Source organism: Pleurodeles waltl, chromosome 3_1, assembly GCF_031143425.1.
Source record: "Pleurodeles waltl isolate 20211129_DDA chromosome 3_1, aPleWal1.hap1.20221129, whole genome shotgun sequence".
Lineage (NCBI taxonomy): Eukaryota > Metazoa > Chordata > Amphibia > Caudata > Salamandridae > Pleurodeles > Pleurodeles waltl.
Window position 1 is genome coordinate 334335778 of NC_090440.1, and position 12262 is coordinate 334348039.

Here is a 12262-nt window from a genome sequence, read left to right on the forward strand (position 1 = left end):
CTGGTTCTTGCATATTCTTCTATCACGACTTCTTGTGTGTTCTAAGAAACGTACTGTGATTTACTCCTGTTTTCCTGGGCTCTGGGGTGGGTTCTATTACTTACCTTTGGTGTTTTCTTACACTCCCAGCGCCCCTCTATACACTACACTTGACTAGGTGGGAAGCCGATTTTCGCATTCCACTATTTTAGTATATGGTTTGTGTTCCCCCTAGGCCCATTCAACCTATTCTTATTTTCACTATTTGCACTATTTTCTAACTGTTTTTACAGGTATTTCTGTGTTCTAGTGTATATACTCTGTATATTACTTACCTCCTAAGGGAGTATAGTCTCTCACGTATTTCTGGCTTTGTATCACTAAGAACAAAGTACCTTTATTTTTGTAACACTGAGTATTTTCGTTCATGTGTGTGAGTATTGTGTGACTACCGTGGTATTACAAGAGCTTTGCATGTCTCCAAGATAACCCTAGGCTGCTCAGCTACAGCTACCCACAGACATCCTGGCTTCTAGACACTGACTACATTTCACTAATAAGGGATAACTGGACCTGCTATAAGGTGTAAGTACCTTTGCTACCAACTACAAACCAGGCTAGCATCCTACAACACTTTCTTCTGAGGTGCGCTGACCTGCACAGGAAACACAGACAGAAGGACAACATGAACTACTGTGAGAAACTGGGGCTGATTGCAGAGGCCCCCTAACTTTTTGCCCCCATTTTCCACTTTATGCTGGTGTTTTCCTGACTCTGATGGTGCCCTGGGTACTGCTAACCAGTCCCAGGGCCTGTGCTCTGTGTAAAATGGATATGCAAATTAGGCTAATTATAATTGGCCAAGTTAACCTACCTATAAGTCCCTAGTATATGGTAGGGCATGTAGGTTTAGGGACCACAGCATAGGTGGTGCACACCTAGGTGCATTGCTGAGGTGCCCAGTGTCATTTTAAAAGCAAGCCTGCCTTGCTGGCTGCTTTTAAATTAAAGTTATATGCAAATTCGACTTTGGAATTAAAGGTACTTCCAAAGTCTTAAACTACCTTATTTTTACATATAAGTCACCCCTAAGGTGTGCCCTATGTGCCCCTAGGGCTGGGTGCCATGTAACTATAAGCAGGGACTTTATAAAAATAGATTTATAAGCCCTGGTGAGGTAAAAACAGCCAAATTCGTTTTTCCCTCATTGAAGTAAATGGCCTTCATAGGCTAGAATGGGCAGACTTTATTTTAAATTTTAAAGTCTCCTTAAATGTTACATACCAAGAATTTGGTATCAAATTGATTGTTATAATAAATCCCACAACTTCCAGTTGTTGGATTTAATATAACTAGTGCAGGTAAAAAGTTTAGACTTTACCTAAAAAGTTGCCAATTTCAGCTCTGCATTGTTTTTGCTGCTGTGCTCTGATTGGCCAGCCTGCAGCAGCTTCTGCCAGGCTACTTTAATGAGGTGTGAAGTGGCCTGACTTCACACAAAGGAATGATCTCCCCTCAGCAGATGGGGAAGCAGGAAGGGGGAGGGCTGCCAAACTGGTCTTCAAAGGCAGAGAAGGACATCTGGAGCACCCAGCAACACCCCCACATCCTGCAACCCCAGACAGCTAGGTGCCCCCTTGATTAGATTAGGAGAGGGCAGGGAGGGGTGTGTTTATGATTTTTAGCCACACCAGTGGGTGGGCTCAGCCAGATCTCTCCTCCAAAAATCAGATTCATCCATTTTGGATTTTTAGAGACTATTGCCTTCTGGGATGGATTTTTGCCACACTTCCCAGGAAGTGGTCATCACAGGGGGACGACCCTGTCCCTGATTGGAGGACCAGGGCCCCCCTGCTTTTCACCCAGGAGCAAGGATAAAACTGGCAGACCTGCACCCATGCCTCAGATCCCCACCAAATTTCAAGAAGAAAGAACTACAAGGAGAAGAAGGACTGCCCTGCTGGACCCCTGGCCTGCACCTGGACCCTGCACTCAGAAAGACTGCACCAGCTGCACACTTGGGCTTCACCACAAGAAGGACTTTGCCTGGCTTCCACTGGTTCAAGGAGGGACTCCCTGTTTGCTACAGGTGAAAAATTGCTAACCAGAGTCCCCTGCACCAACTCCTGAAAAAGTGACCAGCTGACCACTGCCCAGTGGCCAAAAAGGAGTTTGCGCCAGGTGCACTCTGGGAGTTGAAGTCCGCACTTCCCAAGGACCATCACAGAACTTCTGGACCCTTGGGGTGAGCTGTGGACCCCAAAAGAACCTTAAAAGAACATCTGGGTGAAGCCCCAGAAGTTTGGAAAAGATTGGAGAAATTTTAGAAAAAAGCTCCATAAAGTGACCGACTCGACGCGGAAATTCTAGCCGGCTTGCCTCAACCGCGACCCGGCCTGACTTCGTGGTTCGTCCCGGTCAAGAAAAACATCCGAAAAAAAGACTAAGTCCGAACGTAAAAAGTTGACCGGGACCTTCCAGCCATCGTATCCGAGAAGGGCTCCACGGACGTCGGATCAAGATCCAGGTTTACCCCGGTCGAAGGATTTTCATCTCGAAAAAACGACTAAGTCCGAAGGTAGAAATCACCACCGAGGAAACCGACTTCGCGTATCCGGACAAGGGCTCCAGGAGGTCGGATCCAACTGGCAGGTTCGTCCCGGTGAAGAAAAACATCGAAAAAGAGACTAAGTCAGAAGGTAACTTTTTAACCGAGGCCTCCCGCGACCTGTAGCCGAGCAGGGCTCCATCGCGGTCGGCCTGAAAGTTTGACTTTGTCCCGGTCCTGGTGCAACCAGATGACCCGATTGGCGCTTTTCGTTTCTGGGCGCTAGAAAATAATAATACTTTAAAAATTCATATCTCCGGTTCCCCTGAACCGATTTTAATCGTTTTTGTGTCATTTTAAAGATAAAAATATAAGCTATTTTTATAAATTGGTTTTGGATTTTTAAACTGTTTCCTGTGTTTTATTTAATTACTGTTTTGTGATATTTGAATGCTTTACACTTTGTCTCCTAAGTTAAGCCTTGACGCTCGATGCTAAGCTACCAAGGGTAGAGCTGGGATTAATTTACTGAGACCTAACTGTACCTTTGTGGAGGTTTGTGGCTTGTTGCTAGGTGTAGGTACCTACCTGCCCTATCAATAACCCATTTTCCAACATAATTGGAAGCAGCGACGGGATCCTGTACTTGTGTTCAATATCACGTTACAGTTTTAGATAAAACAAATTAAAAATCCTTTAAATTGTCCTAGTGCAAAAATTGTTTTTAATTTTTTTTTTTGTTTTTTTTTTTTTAAATTAATTTGGATTAATTTCAATTATTGAATTTTTGTAATTTTTCTAAATTCTTGTTTCCAATTTTTGCAAAAAGTTTTTGTTGACACAAAACTAGGGAACCATGGAGCTTGATCTGGCTAGCCTACCCACACTGACAGTAGTCCAGCTTAGGGGGTTGTGTATTGAGAGGGGGTTGCCTGCAACCACTAATCTCAGGAAGGAAATCCTGATTAAATCCCTGACAGCATGGGCTGAGGCCCAAGAGGTAGAGACAGAGGAAGCTCCAGAGGAGGAACCAAAAGAGGATGATGCTAACTCTAACCACTCAGGGGAGGAAAGGCATCAGACCCCAAGTGAGGAAGAGGAGGAACGGTTCTCACTGGACACAGTCACTAGGGGCAGACCCAAAGCTAGTGATAGGAAGAGGGTCCTTTCAGGAGGAGAGAACCCATCCATCAGGGAGAGAGAGCTGGAAGCCCAGCTAGCCTACATAGCTTTGGAGGCAGATAAGCTTGCCCTAGAAAAAAAGAAGTGGGCAAGCAAAGAAAAAAAAGATGGAAGCAGCGAGAAAGAAACTGAGGTGTCCCTGGGTGGGGGTTTTGCCCCCAGATTACCCAAAGGGGTGGTTCTTGCCTATGTAGAGGGGGATGACATTGATAAGTGGCTGGGGGCCTTTGAGAGGGCCCTCCAGATGAGGAAAGTCAAGCCTCAGTACTGGGGTTCACTCCTTTGGGAGTTAGTTCCCAACTCTGGGAGGGATAGGCTCCTAACCATGAGTGGGGAGGATGCAGATTCATACCCCAGTATGAAGAGGTGCTTAGTCAAGAAGTTTGGTCTGACCCCAGAGCAATATAGAATGAAGTTCAGGGACACCCAGAAGGTCAGTACCCAGTCTTGGGTTGACTTTGTGGACACCTCACTAAAGGCACTAGAGGGCTGGATTATTGGCAACAAAGTAAATACTTATGAGGGGTTATACAATCTGATCATGAGAGAGCACATCTTGACCAATTGTATCCAAGAAAGGTTACGCCAGCATCTAGTGGACTCTAAGCTGACCAACCCTAGAGAGCTAGGGGAGGCAGCTGATGAGTGGTTGAGAACCAGGGTGGTTGTCAAGTCCCAGGGGGGAGACTCCAAGAAGGGGGGGACAGGTCCCCAAAAACCTAAGGAGGGAGGTGGCAAGCCCACCACAGAGACTCCCTCTGTACCCCAGAACCCTAAGAAGGAGGAGAGTAAATCCCACTCCCAATCTGACATGCAGAGACAGGGAGACCCAGGGTTAAAAAAGCTCTTGGACAGTAGGGCTTGCTTTGACTGTCAGCAGACAGGTCACTTCAGAGGAGATGCAGCCTGTCCAAAGAAAGTGGTTAGCACTGGGCTGTCCAGTGTAGCCATAGAGGAGGATTCCTCAGATGATGAAGTCCTCCTAGCATTGTGCTGGGAGACAGGACCAGATGGTAAGCTGGTGATCCCTGAGGGTGGGAGTAGGCACTTCCACCACATTCAAGTGAATGGGATCCCTACCACTGGCCTGAGAGACACCTGTGCCAGTCACACTGTAGTGAGTGACCGGTTAGTGACCCCAGACATGTATGTCCCAGGAAAAACAAAGAAAGTCAGGATAGCCACAGGGGAGGTCACCTCCAAACCTGTAGCCATAGTGCCCCTAGAGAGGGAGGGTATCCTTGACTGGATTAGGGTGGTAGTCAGTGCTGACCTTCCCCTAGATTGTATCCTGGGCAATGACCTCCCAGAGGTGAGTCTGGTCACAGATGGGGTGGTCGCCCAGGGCGCCCCCCCAACCCAAAGTCCTGGGGAGTCAGTCCCTACAGTTAGGAGACAGGGGTCCCCAAGAAAAGGAAAGAAGAAAAGGAAGGGTAGGCCACTCTTAAAGAGAGTTCCAGGGAGCCAAAGGCCTTCTGCCCCAGTAGGGGGGGAGCCCAGAGTTGGCACTGGTGAGGCCTCACCTGACCCCAAGGAAGTCCTGAGTAGTCAGGCAGCTGTCCAGATGCAAGGTGTTGCCCCTGCACTGACAGAAGGGAGAGTGGAAGGAGGGTGTCTGCCACAAGAGGTGGTAGCCCCCCACTCTAGACAGCAAGAGGGGTGCCAGGACCCCAAAGATGCCCCTAAAGCAGCTCAGCCACCTGTCAGTGGAGAGCTTAGGGTGTGGTTCTGGGTACTGACAGCTGTCAGTAGCCTCTGCTGGGTGCTAGCCTTCCTGGCAGCACTGTACTTGGCCTGGGAGGCAGACCCCAAGGCCAATAGCAAAGTAGGCCCCCTGACCCTATTGGTCATGGTGGGGTTGCTCAAGTGTTGGGTGACCTCTTTGGGTAAGCTAGGTCTTGCCCTAGCAAAGTTAGGAGTAGGGGAGGTGGGCACCTCACTACCCAAGTTGGCAGAGAGAGAGGAGGAAGACCCCCCTAGAGGGAAGTTTCAGTTTGGGTTGGGTCCTTTTACTGTTGGGATGGCTTCACTACCCAGAGGGAGTGACCCTGACAGGAGGATATAAGGCAGAGTAGGCCCTGCAAAGGGACAGCCAGTTTTCTTCACTGTCTTCCTCGCCTAACAAGCCAGGAAGACTCTCCCAGGGTTGGGCTGAGTCTCCTGGGCGTGTGGGCTGGGGGGGGGTTGTGTGAGAAACTGGGGCTGATTGCAGAGGCCCCCTAACTTTTTGCCCCCATTTTCCACTTTATGCTGGTGTTTTCCTGACTCTGATGGTGCCCTGGGTACTGCTAACCAGTCCCAGGGCCTGTGCTCTGTGTAAAATGGATATGCAAATTAGGCTAATTATAATTGGCCAAGTTAACCTACCTATAAGTCCCTAGTATATGGTAGGGCATGTAGGTTTAGGGACCACAGCATAGGTGGTGCACACCTAGGTGCATTGCTGAGGTGCCCAGTGTCATTTTAAAAGCAAGCCTGCCTTGCTGGCTGCTTTTAAATTAAAGTTATATGCAAATTCGACTTTGGAATTAAAGGTACTTCCAAAGTCTTAAACTACCTTATTTTTACATATAAGTCACCCCTAAGGTGTGCCCTATGTGCCCCTAGGGCTGGGTGCCATGTAACTATAAGCAGGGACTTTATAAAAATAGATTTATAAGCCCTGGTGAGGTAAAAACAGCCAAATTCGTTTTTCCCTCATTGAAGTAAATGGCCTTCATAGGCTAGAATGGGCAGACTTTATTTTAAATTTTAAAGTCTCCTTAAATGTTACATACCAAGAATTTGGTATCAAATTGATTGTTATAATAAATCCCACAACTTCCAGTTGTTGGATTTAATATAACTAGTGCAGGTAAAAAGTTTAGACTTTACCTAAAAAGTTGCCAATTTCAGCTATGCATTGTTTTTGCTGCTGTGCTCTGATTGGCCAGCCTGCAGCAGCTTCTGCCAGGCTACTTTAATGAGGTGTGAAGTGGCCTGACTTCACACAAAGGAATGATCTCCCCTCAGCAGATGGGGAAGCAGGAAGGGGGAGGGCTGCCAAACTGGTCTTCAAAGGCAGAGAAGGACATCTGGAGCACCCAGCAACACCCCCACATCCTGCAACCCCAGACAGCTAGGTGCCCCCTTGATTAGATTAGGAGAGGGCAGGGAGGGGTGTGTTTATGATTTTTAGCCACACCAGTGGGTGGGCTCAGCCAGATCTCTCCTCCAAAAATCAGATTCATCCATTTTGGATTTTTAGAGACTATTGCCTTCTGGGATGGATTTTTGCCACACTTCCCAGGAAGTGGTCATCACAGGGGGACGACCCTGTCCCTGATTGGAGGACCAGGGCCCCCCTGCTTTTCACCCAGGAGCAAGGATAAAACTGGCAGACCTGCACCCACGCCTCAGATCCCCACCAAATTTCAAGAAGAAAGAACTACAAGGAGAAGAAGGACTGCCCTGCTGGACCCCTGGCCTGCACCTGGACCCTGCACTCAGAAAGACTGCACCAGCTGCACACTTGGGCTTCACCACAAGAAGGACTTTGCCTGGCTTCCACTGGTTCAAGGAGGGACTCCCTGTTTGCTACAGGTGAAAAATTGCTAACCAGAGTCCCCTGCACCAACTCCTGAAAAAGTGACCAGCTGACCACTGCCCAGTGGCCAAAAAGGAGTTTGCGCCAGGTGCACTCTGGGAGTTGAAGTCCGCACTTCCCAAGGACCATCACAGAACTTCTGGACCCTTGGGGTGAGCTGTGGACCCCAAAAGAACCTTAAAAGAACATCTGGGTGAAGCCCCAGAAGTTTGGAAAAGATTGGAGAAATTTTAGAAAAAAGCTCCATAAAGTGACCGACTCGACGCGGAAATTCTAGCCGGCTTGCCTCAACCGCGACCCGGCCTGACTTCGTGGTTCGTCCCGGTCAAGAAAAACATCCGAAAAAAAGACTAAGTCCGAACGTAAAAAGTTGACCGGGACCTTCCAGCCATCGTATCCGAGAAGGGCTCCACGGACGTCGGATCAAGATCCAGGTTTACCCCGGTCGAAGGATTTTCATCTCGAAAAAACGACTAAGTCCGAAGGTAGAAATCACCACCGAGGAAACCGACTTCGCGTATCCGGACAAGGGCTCCAGGAGGTCGGATCCAACTGGCAGGTTCGTCCCGGTGAAGAAAAACATCGAAAAAGAGACTAAGTCAGAAGGTAACTTTTTAACCGAGGCCTCCCGCGACCTGTAGCCGAGCAGGGCTCCATCGCGGTCGGCCTGAAAGTTTGACTTTGTCCCGGTCCTGGTGCAACCAGATGACCCGATTGGCGCTTTTCGTTTCTGGGCGCTAGAAAATAATAATACTTTAAAAATTCATATCTCCGGTTCCCCTGAACCGATTTTAATCGTTTTTGTGTCATTTTAAAGATAAAAATATAAGCTATTTTTATAAATTGGTTTTGGATTTTTAAACTGTTTCCTGTGTTTTATTTAATTACTGTTTTGTGATATTTGAATGCTTTACACTTTGTCTCCTAAGTTAAGCCTTGACGCTCGATGCTAAGCTACCAAGGGTAGAGCTGGGATTAATTTACTGAGACCTAACTGTACCTTTGTGGAGGTTTGTGGCTTGTTGCTAGGTGTAGGTACCTACCTGCCCTATCAATAACCCATTTTCCAACAACTACACACTACATACAGTTACAGCAATGGACTACACACTACATTGATCCCACAATCATCTTACCACAGCACTCATTCCTCTGTGTCCATACTGCTTGCAACAAAAAACACTCCCTAAAGGGCACACTGCATGCAGACACATCCGTCAACATACAGCCATGTTGCATCCAAATTACCTAGAAGGTACTCACCTATTGATCTGGAGGCCCATACAACTGTCCATACAGGGGTAGGACCCCATCCATAAGATTCTCCAGTTCTTTGATGTGAAGGCTGGGGCCCTATTCTCTGTAGCATGGGCCATTGTGGGATCTAGACACAGGACACAGCAGGTCACACAGTGGAGTTCTTCATAGGGTGAAGTCAGGAGTCAAGTGACATGGACTCCTGAAAATGGCAGTCACGCCTGCATCAGTAATCATCGTCACTACCAGTGGTGATCATCATTGGCCTCTCTGCTCTGTAGACTTCAATGTTAACCAATGAGGAGTTGCACAGCAGTTCAGACCACCCTCCGCACATCAAATGCCGGCGGAGTGAGGTCACTTCCATCTGTACTTTCCATGCAGGGCAGGTGGCTGTCATTTTCTGAGGATTGTAATCATGTTAGTCAAAAAAAGTGAGCTTCATAGGTATTGATCGTACACACCAAGGCAATTCCTCCATGTCATCATATTACATTTGCTGAGAGAATTTGGCTCTTCAAAGAGAGCTCATACCAGTGCACTGCTTGCAGAAGAGTACTTGACAAAATGTAAAATGTGATGGTAGACACAACTACGTTGTCATCTGTGTGGCAGTATGACAGTGGAATGAGAATGTATGTTATCAGAAGTCTGTTTGCATGTAGAGTTCACCAGAGCAGATCCCAATCATTAGTTGGCTGAAATGTATGAGACAGCTCTATTTACTGTGATGTTGTATGTTCCTATCCTTCCTACTACCACACATGTGATGTTTTGTGTGTACAGATATCAACCACCACGGAGGAAGAGGCATGCACCCATGTACAGAACCCTAGTTGACTTGGCTACACTGGAGGAATACCATATACTACTCAACTTTCATCTAGACAGGGCCACAGTCACTGAACTGTGTCAACAAATGGAGCCAGATCTCACTCCTCTGCGTAGTCCTACTGCTATTCCTCCTACAGTACAGGTGCTGTCAGTGCTCCACTTCCTGGCCAGTGGATAATTTCAAGTGGCAGTGGGCTTGGCTGAAGGTATGTCACAGCCAATGTTTTCTAATGTGCTGAGTAGAGTTTTGACAGCCTTGCTGAAACTAATGAGCAGCTATATTACATTCCCCCAAATTGATGATTTGTCCACTGTTAAGGCTGCCTTCTATTCAATAGGACACATTTCACATGTAATTAGGGCCATTGACGGGACCCATATTGCTTTGGTCCCTCCCAGGATAAATGAGCAGGTGTTCTGAAATAGAAAGAGTTACCATTCACAAATGTACAGATGGTGTGCCTTGCTGATCAGTATATTTCCCATGTTACTGCCAAGTTTCGAGGATCTGTTCATGATGCCTTTGTTATGAGGAACAGCAGTGTCCCACAGATGATGGCACAACTACAGAAAGAGAGAGTCTGGCTCATTGGTAAGCATGGTGTTTCACGCAATGTATGTCACAGTATGTTACCTGGAGATGTCTTCTGTGCTATTGTACACATGTAATGTGAGTTTCTCACTATTTACAGGTGACTCCGGCTACCCAAACCTATCCTGGCTGTTTACACCAGTGAGAAATCCGAGAACAGGGGCAGATAATATATACAATGAGACACATGGATGGACCAGAAGAGTCATCAAAATAACTTTTGGGCTACTAAAGGCCATGTTCAGGTGCCTCCATATTTCAGGTGGATACCTACTCTACTCCCCAGGAAAAATCTGCCTGATAGTAGTGGCCTGCAGCATGCTTCACAATTTTTCCCTCAGACAGCACGTGCCATTCCTGCAGGAGGAAGGGGGAGACAATGCACCTGTGGCAGCAGAAGAAACTGAACACAGTGATGGAGATGGAGAGGAGAAAAAGGATGTGGACAACAGGACACATCTTATACACCTGTACTTCCAATGACACTCAGGTAAGACTGTAGTTCTGTCCATACTACCATGTCAATGAAGAGCTGTGTGGCAGCTATGATATACCAAACTTAAATGTTTGTAATCTGTACCCTGACACTGTTCCATCTGTGGTAAGTCGTGCCAGTGATGTGATGATTAGGAAAAAGCTGATTTAGCACATGCACTGTGTCAGCTGTTTAGCAGTGTTAGATACATGCCCATGTCAAACTGTGTCCTCATTCCATACAGTACTTTGCATTTGTTGCTTGGTAGTGTGAGTTTCAATGTGCTTACACAACGGTTCTGTGGCCCACCGCCATCGGACCCCCACCCACCCCAGCCAGCCACGCACGAAACCTCGGCTTCGTCCTCGACTCTGCTCTCACCATGTCCAAACAGATTAACGCCGTCTCCTCTTCTTGTTTCAACACCCTCCGCATGCTCCGCAGGATCTTCAAGTGGATTGCAACAGGAACCAGGAAGACGGTGACTCAAGCCCTCGTCAGTAGCAGACTTGACTACGGCAACGCACTCTACACAGGCATCCCAACGAAAGACATCAAACGACTCCAACACATCCAGAACGCATCCGCCCGCCTGATCCTCAACATACCCCGCCGATGTCACATCTCCCCCCACCTGAAGGACCTCCACTGGCTCCCCGTGGAAAAAAGGATCACCTTCAAACTCCTCACCCACGCACACAAGGCACTACACAACACCGGACCCACCTACCTGAACACCAGACTCAACTTCTACGTCCCCACACGTCAACTCCGCTCTGCCAACCTCGCCTTCGCCATCGTCCCCCGAATCCAGCGCAAGACCTCTGGCGGCAGATCCTTCTCCTTCCTCGCTGGCAAGACCTGGAACTCTCTCCCCACCTCACTACGCCAGACCCAGGACCTCCTCACCTTCAGGAGACTCCTCAAGACATGGGTCTTCGAACGCTAGCAGCACACCCCCCTCCCTCCCCAGCGCCTCGAAACCCTGTCGGGTACATAGCGCGCTTTATAAATTCACTGATTGATTGATTGATTGATTGTGACTTCATTGTCCCTGACAGTTTGGCTTGGACAAGGTGAACCAGAGGAGGGATTGGCATACTGACAACATGGCCTGGAGAAAACCGTGGTGTCTTGTCTGCAGCCCTTACATCAGTTGTTTCTTGTCACTACTAGTGTATGGAGTCAATTGCAGTGCAAAATATTAAGTTGATGTGACCAGATGAAATATGGCTGTTATGTTACAGGAGCTCATGTTGCTTTCCTTCTCTTTACTGCTCATTTGTATGTGACAAATGGTTTCTCTTATTTCAGATGTTGGTGTGGTCACTACAGTGAAATCATGGAATGCCTACAGACTGCTTTCACACAGTTTGGTGGATGGTGACTTATGGCAAGCACTTACACTGACAATGTGTACCCCAAGCTGACTGTATATTGGATCGATTCACACTTTGTATTACATTTGCACAGGATTATAAGGGTCAAGACATTGCATATTGATAATATAAAAGCACAAAACCTTCAGTTGTGTTTAAGTGTGTTTATTGAAATTACAAATATGAATGGATGATGCAATAGAGTAGGGCGATGGTAGATGAAATCTTCAGTGTAGTGGCCCAGTTAGTTTGTAGCACAGGTCCAGTATCCATGGGGCCAAGGGACAAAGGAGCAGTGGCAGTTCAAAGTGTATAAGGTGTCTCATTGGCACATAAGGGAGACATGAAGGAGAGGCTTACTTCCTGGCAGTGTTTTTGGTCTTGGCTACAGTCTTTGGAGGATGTCTGGCTCGCAGGGAACGTTAGCGTT